This window comes from Periplaneta americana, unplaced genomic scaffold (genome assembly GCF_040183065.1).
Source record: "Periplaneta americana isolate PAMFEO1 unplaced genomic scaffold, P.americana_PAMFEO1_priV1 scaffold_24, whole genome shotgun sequence".
Taxonomy (NCBI): Eukaryota; Metazoa; Arthropoda; class Insecta; order Blattodea; family Blattidae; genus Periplaneta; species Periplaneta americana.
Genome location: NW_027185505.1, coordinates 181831 through 187985, shown reverse-complemented (window position 1 = coordinate 187985; position 6155 = coordinate 181831). Strand labels below are relative to the sequence as shown.

At 45.8% G+C, this 6155-nt stretch overlaps 1 non-coding gene across 1 annotated transcript; it reads left to right on the top strand.

The window, feature by feature from the left end:
- The first annotated feature begins 5799 nt into the window (after window positions 1-5799).
- LOC138693902 (5S ribosomal RNA) lies at window positions 5800-5918 on the top strand. The gene has a single exon (XR_011330587.1). It is a non-coding gene; the product is annotated as a 5S ribosomal RNA (ribosomal RNA).
- The last annotated feature ends 237 nt before the right edge of the window (window positions 5919-6155 follow it).

The window sequence follows — 6155 nt, the reverse complement described above, 5'->3', positions numbered from 1 at the left end:
CTAAATTCAGCCCTCTATATTTTGGCCCTAAAGCTATATTTGAAGCTCTACCAAATTCAACCCTTACGGCACCTTGGCTTACGGCGTTGGACAGAACCCGCACTCCCAACCTGCCCCCTTCTCCAGTACCAGAAACCCCGCCAAACCCCAGCGAAAACGATTGGAAAACCGTAACCCATGCCAAAAGGAAACCTGTCCTGACTCCAGCTATCCCTCAAACATCCACCCACACCGATCCTGCCTCTTCTGAACAAAAATACACTGTAAAAATCCATAATCACTCATTAAACACCAACAACCCCTTTTTCATCAAAGACCTAATCACACAAAATCATCTACAGATCCCTACACCTAGATATTTCTGGGCATACACCACAAGAACTACCACTCTCCTTTTTCCTAACATACAGACCGCAGAAAAGTTCGTCCACGCCATACCCCCTGACTCTTTCGGCCCACATGCAAAATTGATTCTCATGCCAGCACACATGTCAGCCACTCAGCCACCCCCTCCCAAAGATATCAGCGTGGTCATAAAGTCTATTGAACACAGCATTTCTATGGACACTCTCAAACAAGAGTTACTCGACCAAGGCTACAAAGTCAAAAACGTAGCAAGGATCATTTCGGCACAGACCAGAACCGAAACCCAGTTAGTGAGAGCTTTCCTCGAAGACGTGGAAACTTCAGACGCCATGTTGAGAGGCGTGCTACTATGCGGAAAGTTCTACAGAGTCGAACCTTCGAAAGAATTCGTAAGACTACGCCCATGCTTACAATGCGCGCAATACGGACATGATAACAGTACCTGCAACAACATCCCTAAATGCCACAAATGTGGACAGAATCCTAATATCTGCAAGACAAAGCATACGACCAACGAGAAATACTGTGCCACTTGCGACAGCAAAGACCACTATACGGGACAAATAATATGCACCAAATACCCACGTAACCCGCAATCCCTACAACCTCTCGAAAACAAACCCCGCCATGTGGCAATCCTAGCCTCATCCCCCACCCCGCCCATCAAACCCTCACAAGCCTTCCCCGCTCTTATACCAACACCTTCACAAAGCCCCAACAACACAACATTCGCCTCAATCACAAGAGAGGGTACACCAAACATCACTACCAGCTCACCAGTGAAAACCTTAGCCATCCCAGAACCTCATCCCACTCCCACCCCAGAAGCACGCAAAGCCACGACATCCAAGAAAACAGACGACAGTATACCGGTCGACCTAGAGACAGTCAAGACAATAACCAAAAACCTAGAAAAATACATAGACGACAAGATCTCAGCCCTAGAAGACAAACTCATGACTTTCATAGTAGCACTCCTGGCGTCTGATGAAACTCCTGTCAAGAGGAAGGCTACACTCAAAACGGCTAATACTACAGCCAAAAAGATCCTCAAAAAACGTGTACTGCACAACTTCATCGATAAAAAACTGAGAGTGACCATAGAACCCATGAACTTCCCTCCCCAACATAAGACCCGCACGAATGATAACGCTTGTCGAGCTAATGACCGAAGCAACACCGATGTACGCCCGAGCTCCTCCACCACCACGTAATGGGCCACCACGCACGACAGAGACATGACCTGACTATTATACACAGCAACATACGTAACCTTTACGGTAATCGCACCGAACTGGAGCACTTAATTTTGGAACGCGACCCGGACATAGTTAGCCTAAATGAAACCCATCTAGGTGTGAATGATAAATTTACAATGCGTGGATATCGTTTTATCCGTAAAGACAGAAATCGCCGAGGAGGGGGAGTTGCTTTACTCTGTCGCGACACACTTCCTATAACTGACGTCACGAACCCTCCACAATTCAACAACTTTGAACATGTCACTATCAAACTCGCCATACACAATTACCCCATATTCATCACCACACTCTACGTCCCACCAAACGCGCCATTCCCCACGCCACTCATCAACCATCTCAACACAAATCATAAATCCATAATACTCAGCGACCTGAATGCATCCAACATTGCACTTGGAGACAGAAGGACAAACGCAGCAGGGCGACAACTAGAACTTATTCTTCACCGCACCGACTTCAAACTAATACCTACAGCCCCAACTAGATATCCACAAACAGTCAACGATATCCACGCCACAACCCCAGACAGAATACTGACAACACCACCAATATTTAATAGAGTGCTCCAGGCCGAAATTCTTCCCCCACTGAACAGCGACCATTGCCCAATCGAACTAAAAATCACCACCCCCATTTGGAGCCCAACAGCCCCAATTACCCCTAGAAAAAGTTATAAATATCATCAATCGGATTGGGATACATTTACAGAATACTTTGACTTGAACCTCCCCCCTCCCTCAGAAATCAAATCGTTAGAAGACCTTGAAAATGCGGACGAAATACTGCTAAAAGTTACGTGTGACGCTAGAGACAAAGCGGTGCCGCGCACGAGAAATGACGGAACAATAAGAAGACGATTACCCCCGTATATCATCGACATTATCAAGACCAAGCGGCGAGCACACAGACTGTATATGAGAGACCACAGTGATGATAACAGAAGACTCTACCGAAAACTCCAACAGGACGTTCGGAATGCAATACAACACTACGAACAGACAAAATGGAGAAACATTATCAACCAGCTAAACTCTAATCACAAAGACAACCCTGGTAGGTTTTGGAAACTGATAAACAAGTTAAAGGGCAACACCTTCCCACAATATCCTCTCATAAACCAACATGAAGTCATATTCAACACAGAAGACAAACTGGAACACTTCCACCGCATCCTATCCCGAATACACACCGTCCCACACCATCCAGATTACAATGAACCACACTACAATGCAATCACCGCACAAATCGAGAACAACCCAGACATATTTAATCCCTTGCGCATACCTTACGAACCACAACCATTGGATCACCCCATCATAGCGCCCATAACGACACAAGAAATAGAACATGCCATTCACAAAACACGAAACACCGCAGCCGGCCCCGACAGCATTCACAATATACTCTTCAAAAATTATCCTCCCACAGCCTTAAACTACCTCGCTAACTTGTTTACAGCAAGTCTGTATATTGGCGCACTACCAGCCCGATGGAAGCTCGCACATATACTTATGTTTCCAAAACCTAACAAAGACGCCACTGACGCAAACAACTATCGACCAATCAGCCTGACCCAGACCATCTGCAAACTAATGGAAAGAATCATAAACAATAGACTACACCATTTCATTGAGGACAATGACATCATCCCAGACACACAAGCCGGATTCAGAAAAGGCATAGAAATCCCAGACCAAATCCTCAAAATCTTGACACCAATTGAATCCGGCTTTGAGAGACACATGACATCAACAGTGGTGACAATCGACACAACCAGAGCATTTGACTCCATTTGGCATGACGGACTACGATATAAGCTACACAACATCGGCCTTCCCCCACCCCTAACCCGCTGGCTATCAGATTTTATTCGTAACAGAACCGCCCACATAAAAATTAACAGCTCCCTATCCCAACCATTCCAAATTGAAGGCGGAGTCCCACAGGGCACAGTACTCTCCCCAATCCTTTTCAATATATATGTTTCTGACATCCCCATCCCACCCCGCGAAGGCGTACATATCGGACAATTTGCTGACGACATTATTATCACAGCCACAGCCCACGACATCAGATACACAAACAGCCATGTCAACGAAACACTACGGAACCTAAACGTCTGGCTAGACATGTGGCGCATGAGAATCAATCCTGCAAAGTCACAAACAATGATTCTAAAAAAGAGACGCTACCCCAAAAAACTCATGAGAGATCGTTATGCCATCCGCTGCAAAAACTCCATAATCCCATACACCAACCACATCACATACCTCGGCATCACCATATCAAACAAACTGAAACTACACCGTCACGTCATCAACATCAAATCACGCATCACAAACGCCATCAAACTCCTCTACAACGTCGCAGGCAACCAAGCAAAGCCAGGGTGCCGGCCACATACAACAGCTCTAATTTACAAATCAATTATCCGACCGTCACTTTTACACGCGTCCCAGCTGTTCTCCAGAGTATCTAACTCTCAACTTTCTCAATTAGAATCACTGGAACGTAGACTTCTACGCAAAACATTTCAACTGCCACGAAACACACAAAATAGAACAGTATACACCATCTCTAACATCAAACCCATCACCCTATATATACAACACAAAAACATAAAATACACACATAAAGCTATTAATAAAAATTTCACCTCTGTACTCTTCCAAACAATACCACCCGGTCAGCCCCACCTCACAGTCTCCCGTCTGATGAATGACCACCAAGAATACTTAGCAAGGCAGCACTAGACAACCACACACCAAACAACCTCTCCCCCGTGCTTTCTTCTTCAAGCAAAACTATCTATAACACAACAAAATCTAAGACCTGAAAAGGGTTATACAAAATCCCTAAAGCAGGTCCACGGCACAGATGTTCTGTGTCCAAATGTCGTCGTCGTCGGGCTCATCATCAGACGAGCACCATGCCCCCCAAAGCTTCCGGAAAGGCTGCCAAGAAGGCCGGCAAGGCCCAGAAGAATATTTCGAAGGGCGATAAGAAGAAGAAGCGCAAGAGGAAGGAGAGCTACGCCATTTACATCTACAAGGTTCTGAAACAAGTTCACCCAGACACGGGAATCAGTTCAAAGGCTATGAGCATCATGAACAGCTTCGTTAACGACATCTTCGAGCGCATCGCCGCGGAAGCTTCGCGGCTCGCGCATTACAACAAGCGGTCGACCATCACCAGTCGGGAGATCCAGACAGCCGTCCGTCTCCTGCTACCCGGTGAGCTGGCCAAGCACGCCGTCAGTGAAGGGACCAAGGCCGTCACAAAATACACTAGTTCCAAGTAAGCGGGAGTGCTTGCTAGGGAATCAGCAACCGGCCCTTTTAAGGGCCACAAGTTATTCATAACAGAGTAGATGAATGAAGAACAACAGCGGTTCCCACCGAGTGAAAATTTAAATAATCACCCCGATAACACTTCTAGGATAGATAATACATTATAGGCAGTCCATGGGAGACTTGGATCCACGAGGCAAATTCGTTTCCTTAATAGTTTCGTACGACTTATATGAGAGCGCGGTGTCATTCCTACTCACTTGGCAGCATTAATTGTTGAGGGAAAACAACTTAGAAGGTAACTTGTCGACCGCGGGCATAATCCTTCCGCAGGCCACTACTGAGAATCTGTGGACATACGGGTAATCTATCTTTATTGAAACTCGGGTTCATAACATACGACTGATACTTTATATATCTGTCACGTAATCCATCAAGAGACAAATGTCCCCCCCCCCCTAGTCAGTAGCGAGCTTCAGTCCATTCGTAGTAGCCGCCGGTGCAAGAAGTGAATTGAAGTTTGTGTGAAGTTCCGTAGTATGGCATGAAAATGATGTCGAAAATCCGACTACAGTTCCACAACCATGTGGTTGAAAGGAGGCTCCGCTGTTGAACAACAATCCACCTGTGGCTTAACTTAGAATGCCGACTAGCTGTTTTATTAATCCCGTGTCAATCCAGCAGTGTGTGACGTTGAAACGTAACCAAACTGCCGTTGATAGATAGATTTATCATCTATCCCAATGACATCCAACGAGCTTGGTAATTTAGGTACAGAGTCTAAGCAGGCAGTTTACGTGTGTGTGTGAGCGAGTGCAGGTTTTATCGAGTGCACCCCAATCCCATCGTCCTCAAGTGCCTACAGATTACGCAGTTTCATCGGCAACGGCCATACCATGTTGAAAATACCGGTTCTCGTCCGATCACCGAAGTCAAGCAACATTGGGCGTGGTCAGTACTTGGATGGGTGACCGCTTGGGAACACCACGTGCCGTTGGCGATTTTTTTTTTTACGTCACTATTTCCAGCGTGTTCTAATAAGACTTATGGGATATTATGTTCCCTTCCCTATTCCAGCTATAGCTTGGATGATGACGCCGCTGCATAATTGTAGAGTAATTGATAATTCTTAAGTACTTGCAGCTCCGTATTGAAACTTATGACTGGTAGCATATTCATATGAGACGGTTCACTTCTCTGCGTTTTCTCGAAGAAGGGAATATGTATTCAGGGGATT